The 10,272-nt window shown below is 57.0% G+C and overlaps 1 pseudogene across 1 annotated transcript; it reads right to left on the bottom strand.

The window, feature by feature from the left end:
- Positions 1-9,342: 9,342 nt before the first annotated feature.
- Positions 9,343-9,554, bottom strand: LOC308277413 (NADH dehydrogenase [ubiquinone] 1 alpha subcomplex subunit 1-like; annotated as a pseudogene). The gene has a single exon. The product of its transcript is annotated as an NADH dehydrogenase [ubiquinone] 1 alpha subcomplex subunit 1-like (transcript).
- Between the last annotated feature and the right edge of the window lie 718 nt (positions 9,555-10,272).

Here is a 10,272-nt window from a genome sequence, read left to right as displayed (position 1 = left end):
ACAGGGAGCTTTCAGCGCAGTCCGCCGGGCCGGCCAAATGACGGATGAAGTTCTGGGTCAGTTGGGAAGAGAGTGCAAGGGCTCCCCAGGAGAAACCACGGCCTTGGCCCTGCTTCCCCTCAGGGCCTCGCTCTCCATTCAACACCCACCACGGCAGGCTTTGCAGCAGAAGCCGTTCAGCTAGGCCCAGGCCCTGGTGTAGGAAGTGCATGCAGGAGCAAGGCTGGGGGGCGGGGGGCTTCCCAGGGGAGGCGGCTTGGGGCTAGGCCTCCAAGGACTGGTGAGAGGCACTGGTGAATCAGACACTGGGGGGGGAGAGGTTGGGAGGGTCCCAGATGCTGCCATGAGGATTCTGTGGGCCCCACACACCCACCGTTGCAAACTAAGCTGGAGAGGGAAGTCTCCAGAAAATGTGTCCCCCACCACCCTTGCACCCCGCAGGGAAGCTACCGGAGGAGGGAGGAGCAGAAGGCTCCACCCCAGCCCCAGGCGCAGAGTCCCCAGCGTGCAGCACTCCAAGCGCTGTGGGCCGGCCTGTCTGTGCGCAGGCCTGTCTGTGCTTCCTGGGACCAGCGCTCAGATGACGGCTGCTAAGCCAGTCCTTGCCTGGGGGGAGGGGGGGGGGGCGAGGAAGCAGCCCCTCCAGTAGGATTCTAGCGCTGGACACCGGACCCCGACCATAAGCGGGGTAAAGCTGGAAGAAAGGGGGACTGGCCAGGAGTCGCCAGCCCACCCTGTGTGCCTCGAAGTCTTGGGCCTCCCGTACCGCAGCCATTGAGTTCCCTTCAGTCCAGAGCTTTCCCTGTGACGGGGAGAGTTAGCCCAGGGCTCGGGCCATCCTGCTGCTGTGCACCCAGTCCTGCTTCGGCACCGTAGCCACAGCTCCAGACCTAAGCCGCCTCCTTTCTCCTGACCACAGATGAGCCTCTGAGGGGACAGGCCGGTGCAGCCCGATGGCCCCGCGGGCCGTTTCCAACCTCTGGCTTCTCCAGAGAGCACAGCAAGCGTGTCTCCATGGCGCTCTGGGTACACCCCATGACCCCCATTTCTGCTGTGGAATTGGCATTTCTGGGTCACGGCGCTGTTGAGTTTCCAATGTTATTGCTGTCACCAAACATACCAGGCAGAGCTGTGTCCAGGCGCCCATCTGAGCGTTTGCGATGGACCGCCACAGCTCCCCTTTGAAGTTGCTGGCAGAATATTCCATGGCTCTAGTCACCGACAGCTCTAGTCACCGACAGCTCAGGGAAAGCCGGAAGCTTCCGGCCAAGCCTTTCCTGCCTCTGTGAAGCGGGCCCCGCACTCAGACCCAAGAGCTCCTCCTGGGTCTCAGGTGCACATCGGCTTCCGGCCCTGGCTGCTGGCAGGCGCACTCCACCTGGGGTAGTTTTCTCGGCTGCTTCAGGCACCAGCGGGACTGGAGTAAGAGTAGCACTTAATGCATGGATGAGAGGAACAGCAGCTACCACCAGATCCTGACTCCCGTGAGATAATTCTCTGGCCTTCCTCCCGCCTCCTCCTATCTGTACAGCAGCCCAGCCCTGAGGACTGACAGAGCTGGTTCACATCCTGCTCCTGAGCTCCTCCAGTGTGTGATGGAGACCGCTGCCCACCCAGGGGCCGGAGGTGAGAAAGCGCCAGACATCCTTGTTTCAGGAGGTGCTCTGACTCTAAAACTCTCCAAGTGGAACTGATACCGGAACCAGAGGAAGCTGAGGCCCCTCCAGAGCACTGCATCTGGGGAGAGGCAGCACCGGCCAGCTGCAGGTGGCCTGAGGCTGTGACGGTTCCCCAGCTGCATGGCCCCGGCCAGGGTGTCCCACCTGGTCTTTCTGCACCTTGCCTGGCCACCATGCGCCACTCACCATGGCCCACACGGCCACTCGGGCCCCGCCACGAGGAGCCCGCTGCTGTCCCAGGCTGACAAGCCCAGTTCAGCTTCCCTGCCCCCATCCCGTGCCGGCCTTCCAGCTCGCTGTATGCACACTAACTGTCAAGATGGGAAATCTTGTTCTTTTATGGTAAAAGCATTCATTTTCATGAACATTTAAATATGAAAGAGTATAGAGTACGGGTAAAGACTCCACAAAGCCCACCCAGAGATAATCACCACTAACAGATGGGAGAACATACTGCCCGCGCTCGAGGCCTCGCCAGCAGCTGCAGAAATGTATATATATCCCGAGACGGCGCCCGGCACACGCGGCTTGCACCCCGCTCCCAGCAGCCCGCCTGCAGCGCTGCACACGGAGCCCTCCTTCCTCGGTGGGCTCGCTCACAAAGACCTCTCGCTTTCACACTCAGCTAAAATGATTTTCCCACATGCAGAGGCTTCTCAAAGCAAAATGGCCTGTCTGTTGAGGTTCAGAGGACCCTCCCGTCCCTGTGGTGTCGCTCCAGGAGCTCTGATTCTCTGTCAGGGGCACCGTCAGGCAGCAGGTGGATCAAGAGGCTGGGCCCCCTCCGGAGCTGCAGCCCGGGCACGGAGAAGCAGCAGTGGGACTGTCTATCCATCAGCAGGTGGAGCCTGGCCCTGCCTCCACGCCAGATCCCTCTCCCACCGCCCTGTGCCACCCATCACCATCCATGCCAACCCTGACGGACCAGGATTCGGGTCAACGTGATAAGACACTTCCAAACTGTCCATCCCTGTCTCCGCCCGTTTTTTATTATAACTCTTTACTTTATTGATGGTGGTACTACGGATTGAACCCAGGAGACACTGGGTCAAACCCCCAGACCTTTTTATTTTGAAACAGAGTCTCTCTAAATTGCTGAGACTGGCCTCGATCCTGTGATCCTCCTGTCTCAGCCTCCCAAGTACTGGGATTACAGGCATATACTGGGATTCTAAGCATGCACTATGAGGCCCAGATATTATTAACTTTTATGCTGGATGTTTCCCCACACATTCAAAAGCAAAGCCAACCAGCTCAGCTCTCCACTCCCCTCCACCCCATTGCACATAGACCACCCCCACACCTTCTCTGTTTTCCTTAATGTATTTAGTAACTATCTACTGAGAGCCTGCTAGGTGCCAGGCCTGGGGCTCACGAAGGCCGAGCCCCGTGAGTTTTAGGGATGGCTCTGGGACAGATCCGTGGCACCCCAGGGTCCTGTGGCTGTGGGCTTACCTTGGGACAGGAGCTGCCAGAGCTGTGGGTGGTTCTGGCCCCGGGAGCCCATCATCTTCCCACCTTCTTTTCTCCCGAGGTTCCGTGGTCCAGGGAGGCAGGCTTCTGGATAATGAGGCGTGCAGTGGGCCTGCGCCTGCCAGTATTTACTCAGGAATCCCCAAGCCGGGCGTGGTGGCACACACTTGTCATCCCAGCATTCGGGAGGCTGAGACAGGAGGATCCAGGTTCGCAGCCAGCCTCAGCTACTTAGTAAGGCCCTACTCAGTGAGACCCTGTTTTAAAATAAAGAATAAAAAATAGGGCTGGGGGTGTAGCTCAGACATAGAATGCCTCTGGGCTCCATCCCTAATACCACAAAAAGAAAAAGGAATCCCCCGCGCCCCAGCCAGTGGGTCCCAGTGAGAGCAGCGCGTGCTGGACAACAAGTCCCTGCAGGAGATGGTCAGGGAAAGGCCACAAAAAGCCACAAAAGGAATCCGAATGGATGGGGAAGGGGGGATGGGGAGGGCCGGAGGCCTGCATATCACTATCACTGATTGACTTTATGATGTGAAACTATGATGCACCAATAAAAGTACATAAAATAAATAAGCCGGGCGTGAGGGCGCACACTTGTCAGCCCAGCACTTGGGAGGCTGAGACAGGAGGGTCACAGGTTCGAGAACAGCCTTAGCAAGTAGTGAGAATCATCAACCTAGTGAGACTCTGTTTAAAAATAAAAATGGGGCTAGGGCTGTAGCTTGGAGGTAGAAGGGCCCTGGGCTCGACCCCCAACACCAAAAAATAGAAGAAGAAACAGGTAGAGTTTCTTTTAATAATATACTTAATTTAGCCTAATATACCCCAAATACTCTCACTTCCGTGTAGAAGCAATGTAAGAAATTACTACTTTTTCCCTGCTAAGCCTTTGAAATTCGGGATGCGTCTTATACTTCAGCACCTCTTCATTTAGACACTGAATTTGCATTGGAAATACTTGATCTGTATTTAGATTTCGTAAATTACACAATTCAGAAAATAAATTCACATATGTTGCTCCAAAAAACAGTAGTTTGCTGAAGTTTTCCAGTAACTGGATGGAGTATCAGGGTTGGGGTTTTTTTTGTAGCTTAAATTATTTAAAATGCAATTTTAAATTTCAGATCCTCAGTCACATAAGCCTCATTTCAAGTTCTCAGCTGCCACACGGGCCCAAGGGTTGGCGGGAAATGTGAAATGTGGGTTTATTAAAGGTCTTGGGAGTTGGGCATGGTGGCACAAGCCTGTAATTCTAGTACTTGAGAGGCTGAGACGGGAGGATCACAGGTTCAAGGACAGCAGCTTACCGAGGCTCTCAGCAACTTAGCGAGATCCTGTTTCAAAACCAAAAAATAAGCACACAGGTTTGCAGGCAGCCTCAGCAACTTAGTGAAGGCCTCCATAACTTAGTCCCTGTTTCAAAATTAAAAAATAAAAGGGCTAGCTGGGCGTGGTGGCGCACGCTTGTAATCCCCGCACTTGGGAGGAGGAGACAGGAGGATCAAGCAGGTTCGAAGCCAGCCGCACTGGCTTAAGAGACCCTGTCTCCAAATTTAATATATATGGTCTGGGAGTGTAGCCCGGAGGTAGAAGGGCTTCCAGGAACCCCAGTACCACCAAAAAAATAATAATAATAATAAATAAATAAAAGGGCTAGAAGTATAGCTCAGAGCTAGAATGTTCATGGGTTCAAACCCCAGTGCCACACACACACACACACACACACACACACACACACACACACAGGTCTTGGAGCCAAGCTGAGGTCCTGGGGAACAGGCCCACTGGCGGCTCCTGATGCCTGGTGCTACCAGGACAGCCCCTCAGGCGAGACCATCACCCCCAATAATGACACCTGCCACCAGGTCCAAGTACAGCAAGTGCGAAGTACTTAGGACTCGGTGCCAGAGAAGGCCTGGGCAGGAACACCCCTCTATAGCAGATGCAGAAGGGGCGGGCTGGAAGGGTGACTCCTGCGCAGAGTCACAGCTCAGACTCGGACTTCCCACTACAGATGTGAAGTCTTGGAGCCCAGGTCCTGAGCAGCGGTCAGATGGGCCCTTGAGCTTGGAGAGCAGGAGGTGCCAGCTCCAGGAGCAGCCTATTTACTCAGAGGAAGCCATCTGCCACCCTCTGTCCAGCAGGGGCTCCTAACCAAAGGATATGCAGGGGCCCCAGAGGCACTGCCTGCCTGGGGCCTCTGCAGAGGGACCCACAGATGGGGGGCAGTCCTGGCGCATTCAGAGTGACTGTGGGTCCCCAGGAGCAGAGCTGTGGTGTAAGGACAGGCCCCTCAGGGAGATCAAAGGGGAGGCAGGAACGGGCAAGGGGGCGGCCCTGGTGTGGTTCCAGGTAAGTTCCAGCCTCGGTCCATCTCACTGGGGACCCGGGAGCGTATGCAGCGGCTCAGAATTTGCAGTTCATCCTGAGGGAGACTGGACTCCCTGCCACCACTCAGCTGATGGCAAGGTTTCCCTTCAGGACAGAGCCTCTCGGGACCCAGTGGGTCTGCTCAGAGCCGGGCGAGCAGCTGGGGCGGGAGCTGGAGCCATCACCTGGGACTGCGGGTCAGGGTGTTCTGTATGCACCCGGGTGGCACCCCTCCCTGGACCTGTGACCGTGCCTGCAAAGTCAGGTCTTGACGGCACCATTGAGAGTCCGTGGGGCCGACTGGTAGCCACCTGTAGAGGCGTAGTGATGGCCTGGCACAGGGTGTCCCTGCCCTCCAGCTGCAAACCCAGCAAGGAGGTGATGCTGGGGACTCTCCGGGCCCGGTGGGCCCCTCTCCCCCCTGGGAACAGGGGAGGACCCCAAACTCCCCCCAGGCACCAGGGGCAGAGGCACCTTGGAGGCCATGGCGTCTGCATGAGCAGAGGAGCCAGGCACGGGGCCGCAGAATGCTCACCCACTACCCAGGACGGGCAATTTTAAGCCTTCCCCCAAGCCACTACACCAGGAAGAAGGGCAGAGAAAGCCCATGACAGAGCTTTAGGGGACACCATGGGTCCCTCCTCTCGCTGGGTCCACAGAGGCCCACAAGTCAGAGCCCACATGGAACCCCTGAAGACCAGCCCCCCAAGATGGCCGAGGGAGGGGTAAACTAGCCGGCAGGCTTCTGTCCCTATTTAGCCAACAGAGAGCGGGTTCCATCTCGGGTCTCGGCCAGGGGAAAGCCCAGCCCCCCTGCTGAAGAGCAAGCCTCCCAGCAAGCGGCCGGGCGGGCTCTGAGCAAGGGAGGGTCCAGCCTGGAGCAGCGGCCCTGCAGGAGGACGGGGACTGAGGAGCTGGGGCCGCAGGCTTGGGTCTGCTGCCAGGAGCCCAAAAGGTAGCCATAGCCCTGAGAGACCATCTGGGGACTCAGGCCTGACTGGGAAGGCCCTGGGCTGCACTGTGGAGGCCAGGAGCCGGAAGTGCAGGAAGAGCTGAACTTCCATGTCACCTCCACAGCTGTAGCTACCCCTAAATGGCCTCCAGGGGATCCCCAGGAGGTGGGGGCCAGGGCTTTACACCCCCTGCCCAGCTCCTCCAGCAGCCATGGCACACCCAGGCAAGGCTAACAGGGATGGGAAGGAGAGACAGAATGGCCCGTAACACCTTGGGAGCCACCCATCCCCAGTCACCGGCCTCTGTCGCGGGCTCTCTTCATCCACGTCAACCATTCCTCTTGGGCCCAAGTCGCCCTTAATCACCTTGTCCCCGCTGCCGGCAGTGCGGCTCCTCTGTGGGGCCCAGCCATTTGTCTGAGTTAGTGGACGATGCTTCCTGGCCTCAGAGAGGCCGCGCCCCGCGCGGGGCACAGAGCGATTGGCGCTGCCGTCAGACCGCGGCGTGGACTCTGCCTCCTGTCTCATGGTGTGGACCCAGCTCCTGCCTGAGGGCATGGACAGCAGCCTGGCCTTGGCCTGGAAGAGGTCTCCCCAGGGTGCAGGGGACAGCACCCTTCCTCCTCCGGGCTCTGTGCACCTGGGTACCACCTGTCTCTAACTGCACTCCCTTGGGTGCCCTACACCTGCCCCACAGCTGACTCTTACGATCCACAGGTCTCTTACGATCACCTACACACGTTTTTTTGGGGGGAGGGGGGTTGCTAGGGATCCAATCCAGAGGTTTTCCACCTCCAAGCTGTGCCTCGGCCCTTTCGTTTTAACTTGGAACCTGGTTCTTGCTAAGTTGCTGAGGGGCTCACCAATTGCTGAAGCTGTAATCCTCCTGCCTCAGCCTCCTAAATACTGGGACCACAGGCCTGCACCACCAGACCCAGCTACTCTACACACATCTGATGAGCACCTACTGTATGCACCAAGCCAGGAAGGGGCAGCAGAGAGGAGGCCTCGATGAGGCTACACCCCATGCACCAGGCTTTCTTGTGGGAAGAGGCCCAGGAGCCCACAATGAACCTGGTACTCCTGGGGGTGCTGACCCATTGTCCCCTTTACAGATGGGGGCATGCAACCTGAGCAGCCTGGCCCCCAGCCCCTGGTACAGCAGGAGAGAATCACCTAGGCGGGACATCCTGACCCCTGCCTAGCCCCACCAGAGCTGCCCAGCCTCACGGCATCAGGAATCAAAGAGGCAGGTCCCCTTGGGAGGCAGCACCTTGGCCAGGAGACCCTTGTCCTCTGGGTCGCCTCCTGGGAGTGGCTGTGACTGACAGCCAGAGCTGTGGCCCTGAGCCCCGCCCCATCTCATCCCTGGCCACCTCAGGGTCCTGGCCCTGCCTCCCACGCTCCTCTGGCCCCTGAAACCTGCCACAGGCATCCTACTCTCCCTCTGAGTGGCCCCCATCTGCAGCCTCCGCCACGCTTCACCCCTTTCAGAAAGACAAGGTGCCGACCCCAGCACTGTCCTCTGGCTGTGAAAGTGAAGGTCCACCATCCCCTGGGCTCGCCACGCCCTCGTCCTCCTCACAGCGCCTCAAGGAAGGAGCTGGAGACAAGCCATCTCACCGGAAACCGAGGCTCAAGGGCATCGCATGATGGACAGACAACCGGCCCGGAGACCAGCAGGACACTGCGATCCCGCAGCCCTGGCCCGCGAGGGCAACTAGAGCCCTCGATGCTAAGCAGGGGAACACCCCCACAGCCCCCCGGCAAATGCAAGTCAAAGGAGGGGACAGTGTCCCTTGTGCAAAAAAAGAAGAGAACCCCCTTTTCTTTCAGCTTTCACTTTGACCTTGTAATTGAGAGGTACTTGACACAACTGTAAATCTCTTTAAAAGCTAAATAAGACTCCAGCCAACTTACAGGCCAGGAGCTTGTAAGTTTCTGGAGAACCTGGGAGCCATCCATCTCTCTGAAATGTAAACACGGACGGAGCCAGCGTCCCAGCCCACAGGGACCGTGAGGAGCCTGAGCGCGGCACTCCCAAACCGCCTCCTGTCACAAAGAGAGGAGACGTTTCTTTTCCCTTTGCAGAAAGCCAATTAGCCAGCACAGATGGCCACCGCCATTTCCAGGTGGATTTCGGATGGAGCCTGTGTGACAAATGGCACCGTCAAGCCCCCCGCGCGAGGACGGGATGCTGTTTATCTTGAGAACAGGCGCGTCGCGGGCTGCATCTGCCTGGCTCTCCGCACAGGGAGCCTTTTGCTATCTTCCGGAACTCAGCAGACCGCCTGAGATGCACATTCTGGTTTCACGCCCACTCCACGTTAGAGCTGCTCCTCCTCTCCTACCTGAGTGGCCGCCTTTGGGGCTCCCAGGAGCTTTGTTTTTCATTTTATTTCCCTGATACACACAGGTCACCCAGTTCCAGGTGATGTGGAGGGCAAGGGGTGAGCCCTCTGGGGCCCCAGGCAGACATGCCCCTGGCTAGCTTCTGGCTTCTTCGTTTGGTACTGGGGACTGAACCCCGGGGCAGTCTACCTCTGAGCTACACGCTCAGCTCTGTTTCTCTGTTTGTTTATTTATTTACTTACTTATTTATCTGAAACAGGGTCTCCTTAAGTTGCTGTCTTACTAAGACCTGAGGTTGGCCTCAAACCTGAGATCCTCCTATTTCAGCCTCGCAAGTAGAATTACAAGCGTGCACCACCACGCCTGGCTCCAGATTATTTTTTACTTTTTTTTCACTTTCATTTTGTGTATGCATTTTATAAGACATTGCATGCTACATAATATTCTGTATAACCTTTTTGCAGGAGTAGATGATAACTGAGTTACTTTGCATCAATCGGGAAAATTTTTCCTTAGTCAATATTTTCCAAACCCTTTGACACATAGTAACGATTAACTCCAGAGATTCGTCTATCTCTTTCCATCAAACTCCACTGATAGGCAAAATGGGCAACCCTTTTTTCCTTGCCCCCATTAGTGAACCTGTGGATGTATGCAGTGGCCACTCGGAGATAAGCAAGCACACGCCCATGATGCTCAGTCCGGGAAGAATCTCGAACCACATCTCGGCAAGGTTTACTTAGACCCAAACCATTTCCCTAAGCTCCGCAAAGGTGACCCGATTCCGGATCTCTTCCCAAAATGCCCCGCGGCAGCTCTATTTTTTTACTTTTTCACGCACCGGTAGACCAGGACCTACTCAGAAGAGGATGCGGGCACCGCGGAGCGTGGATGTGCTGCTCTGACCCCGCCAACGCACCAAGGAGGCCTGCCCACCTGCAGGATAGAGGGAGGCGCCCCTAATCGGCTTCCCTTCCTCCAAGGCCAGCCACTTCTGCGTATTTAGGAAGCGATTACAATGGCACTGCTGGCCGCCTGTAAACCCGGGCTGCGCGGGCCTCCTGAGGAAGTGGCCTGAGTGATTTGAGAGGACGTTCCTCTCCTTCCTCGCCAGCCATCCCCAAACAGCTACAAGCCCTGACCTGGACTTGCTTCCGGCCCCAGTCTTCGGGTCCTGCATTTTAAAATATATCATTTTAAATGGATACACTTCTCCAGCATCACGTGACCCAACATAAACATAAAGCGAAGGCCCACGCGGCAGCGTCCCTCCCACCCCAGGCCCCGGCCGGGGCGAGCCCGGGAGGACTCGCACTTTCTCACAGGGTGACGGTGGGCGGGAGCCTCTGTCACTCGGACGGGCCTGTCCGCACTCCCTGCCTGGCGTCGGGCTCTCTTCATCTAACTGAGGTTCTGGATCTTTCCATTTCCCTGCAGGTAAG

The sequence above is a fragment of the Muscardinus avellanarius genome (assembly GCF_963383645.1).
Source record: "Muscardinus avellanarius genome assembly, chromosome: 19".
Taxonomy (NCBI): Eukaryota; Metazoa; Chordata; class Mammalia; order Rodentia; family Gliridae; genus Muscardinus; species Muscardinus avellanarius.
The sequence above is the reverse complement of the archived record's forward strand: the minus strand, read 5'-3'. Positions and strand labels throughout refer to the sequence as shown.